Raw genomic sequence first — 10,443 nt, 5'->3', positions numbered from 1 at the left:
GTTCCTCAGCGCTGGCTCCAATCCCCCCCCCGTTCCCATTCGCGATAGGCCATGGCATAGAACACATTTTCGACCAGGGCAAACCGTTTCCTTTTGTTATTTCTCGTCTCTCGTTAGTGTTGTCTGGTAAGTAATAGAGACAGTAACACCGGTTGGGTTTTGTGTATTGATGACTAGTATTACTATTTACGGGTCGTCAAGGTAATAGAGTATAGCGTTGGTTTATACTGGTGTTGTGTAGCTTAGAGTCTTGAGGTACGTGGCATCGTGGCCCCTGTCGAAGGCTGGGGTCGCTCGTTCGCTCCTGTTGCCACATTAACCTCAAAAGACAGATTTCGTTATGTACACTCCATACTGCTCACAGATCTTATATTTTTTATCAAGTTTATATCACACATGATTGAAAAATATACAAATGTAGTTGAAAAGCGAAGAATTGTGGATAATAAGGGTGGTAACGTGTTAACTGGCAACTGACTCAGCCTCCAGCAACTCATTTCGAGTGTAGGTTAGGTTTGCCTTGCAGTTCACACGTGACGGTGTTGGGAGGAGGACGTCACACTACCGCCTCTCTCACCACAAGGCTCTATACACCCAATTGGATACACATGAAGCTTAAAATTTGCCTAAACGTGTGATATTTACGGCGTCGTGTAGAGCTTGAGAAGTAGCATGAAACAACATACTTCACAGTGAACGGTTAAATCACCACAAATCTACAGCGTTTGATAGAATTTCGACCCTGTGTGGTTGGTGGCGTTTCGGCGTGTATTGAATTTCACTGTGACCTGCGTTGAAGGTTAGTGCACTTGAGGTGTTGAAATTAATTTGGAAACAGTGAAAACGTGGCGGTGGTGTGTGTCTCTCTTTCTCCCCACCAAGAGCTCATGAAAGAGTACCCTCGATGTGCGACACTTACTCAGGATCACAGTACACAGCTCACGACAGCACCTTACCTCTCTGGAGTTAACGTTAAGTTTGTGTGTTAATCACTTAAGTGTTTGAGGAGGAGGAGGTCAGAATATAAAGAAAAGTTCCTTCGCCGATGTGTTTTGAAATGACAGCCAAAGATGCTCCGGGAGCGTGAAACCTACAGCTCCACGGGGAAATTGTGTGTTATAGCTGTGAAGGTTCTCCTACAGCAGTAAAGGTGGAGCCCAGTGGACCCGCTGAGGAGAACTTGAAAAAGATTATCAGAAAAGCCTTGCTGGGCACACGTTTACCTGCCAGCACACCCTGTAGGAAATTTGAGTGCGCCCGCGGGTGTGTATTTGAGTGCATGAGTGCTTCACCCATCGTAGAGGAAATAGATATTAGTGGTTCAGGTGTCTACATCTCCTCCAAGATCGTGGAGTCCAGCTTGAGAAAGTTGTTGGGGCGCGCGTCTGGCCGCACTCCGCCCTCGCGCGACCTGGCTACCAACACGGCCGACACACGCAAGGTCAGTACTCCCCCGCCTGCTGCACTAAAGGTCATGTCTTTTGTATGGTAGAATTCCCAGCTTCCTAGGACCACCAGGCTACCACAGTCACCCTGGGCGACCGCTGGTGACCCCTTAGAAGTGGTACTTAACTCAATTGTTGTTTGATGTAGGCGGTGTGGTAGCGGCAAGGTCAATACTCCCGCCGCTGGGGGTCATAACACAGGCTCTTGAGGTCACTAAGAGCCTCCTTGCGGTAGTCACGTCCAGGCTGTGATAATTTAGATAACACTTGAGATACTTCTTACCTGCTAATACTGAACAAGGTCATTACTCCCTCTTGAGGTCAGTAGCAGTCACCTGTCTTTAGAAATTCTCGGATTACCATAATAATTTCCTAACTTTAGTCAAGAACAAATGATGACAACTGTTTATCCAAGGTTAGCTGTGTCATATTTGGTTTTAGGAATGAGTCCAGGAGGATTGTACCCCAATTTACAGGTAATAAGTAAGTTTCTAAATGCACATCGTCACTTTTTTGTACAATTCTTCCTTCATACAAGACAATAATTTAAAACATACAATATAATATTTTTTTAAAACATTGTGAGGTGTCGATTCTTGGGCTGTGTTGAACATAGTGGAATTTTAACATGGTGTTCTTGACCTTAGGAGTGTGAAGAATGAACGGCCGGGGGAGGGAGGGGGGCAATAGATCACACTGAGGAGGTTAGGTTAAATTAGCATGTTTAGTATGTAGGCTACAGAGGAGACCAACACTTCTCTCGGTATCTTGTTTACATAATGTGACACTTAGTATTTATCCAGGAAATTATATTGTTGTGTGCATTGTAGGGGGTGTTGGTGAGGAGGTGTGTTGTAGGGGGTGTGTTGTTGGGGGTGTGTTGTTGGGGGTGTTGTGGAGTGTGAGGAGGTGTGTAGTGAGGTGTGTTGTGGGGGAATGAGGTGCATTGGTTTGTTGAGGAAAGTAGGTGAAGTGTGTTACAGCGGGCGTGGGGGGGGGGGAGGTGTGTTGCAGCGGTGGTGGTGCCTCGTGTTGCAAGGTCAGTAGGGTAAGCGCCGCTTGGGTCAAGAGGTCAACAGTGTCCACCTCCTGACGCGGCCGCAGACAAAACAGGAGTCGCGCGCTACTGAGTCATTAGGACTGATTGGATCTCTTATTTCTTCCTTATTCTCGTATTATTTAGCTTATTTCTTCCTTGTTATCGTATTATTTATCTTATTTCATCCGTATTCTCGTAATAGTTGGAGTTTAATGGACGAAGCGACTGTGTATACATGCATTAAAGACCGTAGTTGTTGTTGTTGTAGTTACGAGTGTTTAATATAACTCTAATCACCATTGTCGAATCTGTTGTTTACAGTAATGCTTAACTACTCTGTCGCCTTGTTGATTCTCGTGGCGGGCAAGAGCTTGATATTTTAAATTTTATAATAAAACTTAATCATTGGTGAACATAATCATTATGACATGATATTTAGCGTAACGTGAACGTATTATGAACTTTTGTTGTTCAGCGTTAACTTAGAACATTTTAACTAACTGTTCGTGGTTGTGCATAGTAAGGTAAATGTCTCGTTAGGTTAGGTTAGTAATATTCGCTTCAGTGATCCATCGTCAGCGTTTCACTAGGTCGAGGTTTTAACCAACACATTGTAGTGGTTTCCTATATTAACTTTCATATTGCTGTTAAGGTCGTCACACACACTCGTGCTACTTGTCTCTCAATTCTTACATTGGTTTTTAAATTAAGTAACTCAGGTCGGCGTCAACCACTCTAGATGGACTGAGTGTACGGTGCCCAGTGGTGAAACACGCTCAAGGGTCACTCTAGAGTCCATTTTACCATCAGGTGAAATCCATTCTAGAGTTTTCACTATAGTAGAGTGCATCTCACCTGGTGGTACAATGAACTGTAATGTAAAATTCAAAACTTATTCTCATTTCTGAATATTAAAGTTTTATTTAGGCATAATGGATATAATAATTGTGAATGTAAAAACAAAAAATATCGTGAATTAATATTTTATGGGCACTTAAACTTGAGACATTATGAAAGTTTATTTAGAAAAGGAAAATGCCGTAGGTGTGAATTAAGCCTCCATAATGCTCTTGCCTCACATCAAGTCACGTCACGTCCGGTGCAGATTATTCTAGAGTGTGTTTCACCACCAGGCATCGTGCACTCTAGAGCTTACCCCACCTAGAGTGATTGACGACCCCTACACCGGCGAGGCCACACCCAGGGGCCACATAGCTACAGATTACCGAGCCAGCAATTATCCCCAGCGTTGCATTGTGGCCACGCATGCGTAGTCCAATGTTTTCGTCCAGTCCTAAATATTGTGGCCGATTTACTTGTAGCAATTAGTGACTTAGAATTAATTACGTGTTAATGACAATAGATATGATTTATTTTACTGTTCCGCCCAGTTACTATATTTTGCACCTAGTTGCTGACGATACTTTAATCACCCACCAAAAGACACGTTAACAACCCAATTCAGATGCCTTTTGACCTTACCATCACAAGTAGAGGTATTTTCGCCTCGTTTGATGTATCGCGCGGTACCGGGAGTTTATTAAATGCTCATGAAACGTTGATCTGTGATTAGTTGATTCCATTTCAGCACTAAGGTGATTACTGCGTGTGATTTAACCTTCACAAATGTTTATAAATAACATCAAGTGGTTTATGAGTGGATGTTTTGTGTGTTTGTGTTTATTTAGTAATGTTTTGTGAAGGAATCGTGGGTCTTTAAATTCACCAAAGGATTATATAACAGATCTTTTCGACGGAGATGAAACACGTCACACTAACTACCGTAACTATCTGAAATACAAAACTACGTAAACTATCAAACTACTGAACCTACCTAGACTAAATACACACCGTCATGACACCAATTAGGAGATTAAATTAACGCATTGAAAATTTATACAATGATCCCCGACCTTACACTACCGTTGTGAAGTGAGCCAATGTTATGTTGTATTCCTGCTGTATTTTGTATCACTGCTGTATTTTGAAATTTATCCCAAGTTTATTGTAACAGGAAACGTGAGAGTGTAGGTTGATCTTGACACATTTCATGAAGGTAGACTCTGTGTGTGTATGTGTGTAAGTAACTTTTCATTATAGTGTTGTGAAAGAAAGAAAGGATTTGACCCAGTATTTTGATAAAGGGTGAAATGTATGACCCGGTATTAGGTCGGAAGATAGAATGTGACCCGGTATTAATTAAGGAGGAAAATGCATTGACCCAGTATCAGGGAAGGTAGAATGTATTGACCCAGTATTAATTAGGACGATATAATGTATTTCCCCGGTAAATGGATTCTCATTAGTTAACCCCCCCCCCCCCAAACTGGTAAGTGATCGTCCCGGTATTTACATAAACCCATTTCATGTACCGGAAAATTATTTTAAAGTTTATTTTAATTCCAATGCCATTTTTTACGTAATTGTTGTTTTAAAGAAGAAATCAATCAATTCGTTGTGTTCGTAGACGCCTCCAGTTACCAGGAAATTTCAGCTTACGAACCGTTGTAGAATTTATATTAATCTCACGTTCTCTCGCTCTCATCTAACCAAACCGCAACGATACATCATCTCTCTCTCTCTCTCTCTCTCTCTCTCTCTCTCTCTCTCTGTCACTTATTTATAGCGGAATCGACGACAATATTTCCTACCCTGCATGATTAAGGTGTGTGTACGTGCGCGTGTATTCTAAACCATATAATTAGAGATAATATTCAAACCTAATTAAACCCTAGATACTGATTGAAGAATGATTAGCCAGTTAAGATCGATAATTATGCACTGATTGGAGGTGATTGGCCAGTTATGTGACGAGACTTATTGCGGGCGAGTGTCAATCTGGCTCTCAGTATTCTGGGTTATTGGTCCACGGCGGCCAGCTGGGGGATAGAGGTCACACTTTATAATGTGTTTATGTAACTTGCCCCTCCATGTATTTGTGTTACAGTGGGTTTTGTGTTACAGTAATTTATGTGTGTTACAGTGGGGTTATGTAACTTACCCCTTGATGTATGTGTGTTACTGTGTGTTTGTGTTTGTGTTACAGTGGGGTTATGTAACTTACCCCTTATGATATTGGTGTTACAATGAATGCAGCTATGTATTGTAATGTAACGTTTGGAGTACATACACACACACACATGTTACAATTAGATTATATTAACATCAAAATTACAGTCAATATAACAAATACTAATTAGATTCTTGACCTTGACTAATTAAACGAAATTAATTACTTATATGTAAGAGGGGATACGTGCTGATTTGACCTGACCTATCCTGACCCCGACCTTGACCTGAGATATGACGTCATGTGTCTTAAAATAAAATTGACAAAACCTTGAAAGGAATTAATGAGGATAGAAATAAATTTTAGGTCACAATGATGGCCAGGTGTGTGTCAGAACGTTTATCAGGACAGGTGAACGTTTATGAATGGGTATCTTTTTAGGCGTAATGAAGAACGTTAATCCTCCTCTGGTGGGGTAGGGATAAGTGTACGTTCATTTAACATGCTATAGCGCGTGTTGACTTGACTGCGGGTGATGTGTTTGGTATATCTGGAATTGGTCTTGAGAAAAGGTTAATTTTGATTGTCGAGGTGAACGTGGGTAGGTGTGTGGGTACGTTAACTGGGTGTGGGTACGTTAACTGGGTGTAGGTGTGGTTACGTTAACTGGGTGTAGGTGTGGGTACGTTAACTGGGTGTAGGTTTAGGTACGTTAACTGGGTGTAGGTGTGGGTACGTTAACTGGGTGTAGGTGTGGGTACGTTAACTGGGTATAGGTGTGGGTACGTTAACTGGGTGTGGGGTGTGGTTACGTTAACTGGGTGGAAATTATTGGGTATGTTAACTGGGTGTGTAGGTGTGGGTACGTTAACTGGGTGTGAAGTGTGGGTATGTTAACTGGGTGTGGGGTGTGGGTACGTTAACTGGGTATGGTGTGTGGGTACGTTAACTGGGTGTAGGTGTGGTTACGTTAACTGGGTGTAGGTGTGGGTACGTTAACTGGGTGTAGGTGTGGGTACGTTAACTGGGTGTAGGTGTGGTTACGTTAACTGGGTGTAGGTGTGGTTACGTTAACTGGGTGTAGGTGTGGGTGTGTTAACTGGGTGTAGCTGTGCGTGTTTTAGCAGTGGGTTTAAGCATGTTTTAACAGGGTGTAGGTGTGCGTGTGTTGACCTGAGTGTGGAGACTAAATATAACCCTGTGTCGTGGGTGTGTGTAAAGGGGGCACCGCGTGACGACCAGGCAGCACATGATGTAAACAAGCCTCCCTTCCCTCCCTCCCTCCCTCTCCTCCTCCTCCCTTCTCCCTCCCTCCCTCCCTCCCTCCCTCCCTTTGCTTGTGTGGGAGCTGCGCGCGCATGTCTACCTGTTGCCCTGCCCACACACCCACCTACTCCTTATCAGTAATGTTTGCACAGATCTCCAGTCGTCCTTTCTCTTATCAGTGCAATATTTCCCTTTAGTTATTTGTGTCGCTGTTGTGTTTCTCAGTTAATTATATTGATTTTTTTTTATCAATTGGGGGTTCCTCAAGCTTGTTTTTTCCCACTTAATTCCTCTCAGGTGACCTTGTCAGCGTATGGGAAAGACTTGGGTTAGGTGAAGTAGTATTTAATTCTATTCCTCTTGAAACGTCATCTATATTATGTAAGTATTAAGTAGCTATGTTAAATTCAGTCATATATAAATAACTTCATCTGGTTTAACTAATTTCATAATATTCGATCCTTTAAAAAGTTTGTACCAGGGAAAAATATTACGGTTGGCGCAATTTTTACCGTCCAATACGACAGTCTTTTTTTTTTCCTCGGTCATTTACGGTGTTACTCGGTCGTTTAGGCGGTGATGGCGGGAACAAAGGCTGTTTTCTTTATCGAGCAGCACCAGATGACCGCCAATTTTTCCGCCCAGTTTGTGACCACTTCCGGGGGGAGGGGCGGCTCTTTGGGCGTGTCTGGTTGGGAGGAAGTTTGGTATATTGGATATCTGATGCTTGCAGTAAGGCGACGGCAGCTGGCAGAGAGAGAGAGAGAGAGGGAGGGAGGGAAGGGGCGAAACAAGGTCTCTAGCGCGGGAAAATGTACTAAGGTTGTATAAGAGCCTGAGGTAATACTTGAGGGTTTTCTGTACTAACTGATGTTTGGAGTAGCACCTTAACCTTATCCTTGAAGTACCATATATGCGATTCTCGACCTTTGCCCTCCCCCCCCCAAACCCCCGACTCCCAAAAAATCGATAGTCGAAAAAAGGGGTATTTTTTATGGATGCACAGGGAGTTAATTTATGGAGTCGGGGAGATGCCAGACAAAATCCTATATGGTTGCACCTAAGTGGCGTATCGTGTACCGGCAAAGTGTACTCTTATGTAAAGTTTCACCACAGGTTCAATACCACCCTAAGTAAATTATCAGTACGTATGGGGAAGTGTCAATGATGAACATAGAAAACACCAAAAAACAATAATGCGGTATAATGAACCCCAACTTGGGGGGTGGGGGGGTGGTAGGATGTGCAACTTTAGCCTTCATCATCACTAACTTGCAGATCCTCCCACCACATTCATACCACACAGGGTGTTTCCCCAATCACAATCAGTTCTAATTTCTTTCTGATAATTTTTTATTTATGTATTGGTGTCTGGGATACCTTAGGTGGCGGCCTTCAGCCTGTGTGGGGGGCAGGAATAGAAGCATATTGTGTGTGTGTGGGAAGCTGTCTCAACTCACAGGTGCTTTAGGCTTGTAGTCCCCAGATAATAGTATGGGACAAACGTTCATAGATGGCGCGGGTTATCGAAGGAGTGTAGTGTAGACATAGGAGCGTGGAATCCTAAGGGTGTGTGGGGCTAGGATGTGTACTCAGCATTATCCTCCTCGTTTACACTGCACACCTCTACAGCACATTCCCCCTGCCATTATTTACTGTCGGTCACTGAAGATTCCCCTGACGAGTGAAACAGTTACAGACTATATACCAATAGATGGATCACAACACCGCTATGTAATTGTTCATTTGCATCGCCATGGTGGGAGTCTTGTATAGCAGTACGGCTTGTTGCGCTGGTTTATTTTGAGTGATACATCATCATGCAAACATCATGCAGGACTGACCACTCTTTATCATGCACATAACACAGTAAACCTTTTGTTCAACAGGCCGCATGGTTGAAAATCTTGATTCAGATGCACCACTATGCATATTTTTTTAATCAGTTTGAGGCCACTCCTAACCTGACGAGCGGCTCTTGAAGCTCTCAGAAGTGTGAGAGTTGTGTACACAATGGTGGGCGAATGCAAGTGGAGGGAGGGTGAGTGAGGGAGGGAGAGCGGCGGATACGACTAGGTGGCGGTCGTTCCTCCCCCAGCAGCTGTGCTAGAGGTGACCCTTCTCTGACCCCCACTCAACGCGGTAGTGTCCTCATGTACCTGTAACCATTAACGTTTCTGGCATAAATTAATGTCAATATCTACTCTACCATCTATGAAGGAGCAGTTACCGGCCCACCAGACGGGAATTAAAAGTCAAATATCTTCACTACAATACCTTCTTAAGACTGGAGTTGGGTGGACATGCTCCCCCTCAGTGGTCAGCAGGTCTGGCGGGTGGCTGGCGGGCCCGGGTGTTCGTCCACTCTAGGTTTGGTTTGATAACACACCTGGCTGTAGACTGATACCACACCTGTCTACCCCGGTCCCTCCCTCCCTCCCTCATACCCTTCCACTCCCCCTCTCTTCGTCACACCCCTCTTCCATTTCTCTCTTTCTCCTTTTACCCCTTTCACCCCCTCCCCTCTTACCCCTTTCACCCTCTCCCCTCTACACACCCTTCCTTCCCCCCCTACTTGATCAGCAGCTGTCACCCTCTTATCTCACCCTTCTACCTAAGCGGCGTTCTTTATGTACGCCCCCTTAACACACAAGGAACGAGCTGAACGTGACAATATTAACCATTGCTTTGTCTTCCTCCTCTGTTCTTATTAATTACCTGTTATTTATCCGTGATTTACCGGAGTTATTTATTTTTTTATACTTTTAATTTACTTCTATATAATGATAGAAAGTATATTGGATTTTCTTAAAGGTTTATTGTGTTATTTTATGCGTTTTATTCTTGTTTTTTTGGTTTGTGGTTTGTTTTAGTAATTTTATAGTTTTTAAGAGGTGGGGGGGGATAGGGTGTTTGTTTCGTTATTGCACACCTGGAGACTGTAATTGCATTGTTATTGTACACCTGGAACTTTTATTACTACGTTATTGAATACTTGGGGACTGTTATTGCATCGTTATTGCACATCTGGAGACTGTTATTTTACTGTACTTGTCATTGTAACGTTATGTCTAGCTCACGAATACAGTTCTGTCATTTTTTGTAGCTGCTTCTGTCTAATCCCGTCTCTCTTACTGTCTCATCTAACAAGAGTCCCAAAGCGTAATTCTATTGTTGACTTAAATATTAAAACATTTAAACCGATTCATATCTATAATTAAACCCAAATCAACTTCAGGTTTAAGATTCGAGAAATTTATTAAACCATTCTGTATCTGGTTTGGCTTAGGTACTGTGTGTGTGTGTGTGTGTGTGTGTGTGTGTGTGTGTGTGTGTGTGTGTGTGTGTGTGTGTTCCCACCTCTCACGCCTTATCTTGACTTATAGTTCCTCTTGCTTATTTATCAAGTAATTTATCGGTTTATTCCTGTTTATTTAGCGAAGATAAAACTGTTTGAGGTTTATGTTTATCATTGTGGGAGTGGTTTAGGCAGCTCGTAAATATAGGCACTCGTTTGAGAGGGATAAGTTGACACACACACACACACACACACACACACACACTCTCTCTCTCTCTCTCTCTCTCTCTCTCTCTCATCCTAAAACAGTATATAAAAACTTCAGTTAAAATTATATTAATCCTTATCTATCTATCTATCTGGAGGTGGAGGGTGAGGATCTTTC

The 10,443-nt window shown here is 42.9% G+C and overlaps 1 protein-coding gene across 1 annotated transcript in view; it reads left to right on the top strand.

The window, feature by feature from the left end:
* Positions 1–517: 517 nt before the first annotated feature.
* LOC121862121 (protein roadkill-like) overlaps positions 518–10,443 on the top strand; it is a 49,656-nt gene continuing 39,730 nt past the window's right edge. The window contains exon 1 of the mRNA XM_042360115.1: positions 518–1,441. The gene's annotated coding sequence lies outside the window, so the exon portion shown is untranslated. The remainder of the gene's footprint in view (positions 1,442–10,443) is intronic.

This window comes from Homarus americanus, unplaced genomic scaffold (genome assembly GCF_018991925.1).
Source record: "Homarus americanus isolate GMGI-L3 unplaced genomic scaffold, GMGI_Hamer_2.0 scaffold25013, whole genome shotgun sequence".
In the NCBI taxonomy this organism is placed as follows: Eukaryota; Metazoa; Arthropoda; class Malacostraca; order Decapoda; family Nephropidae; genus Homarus; species Homarus americanus.
This window is presented reverse-complemented; position numbering and strand designations above follow the sequence as displayed.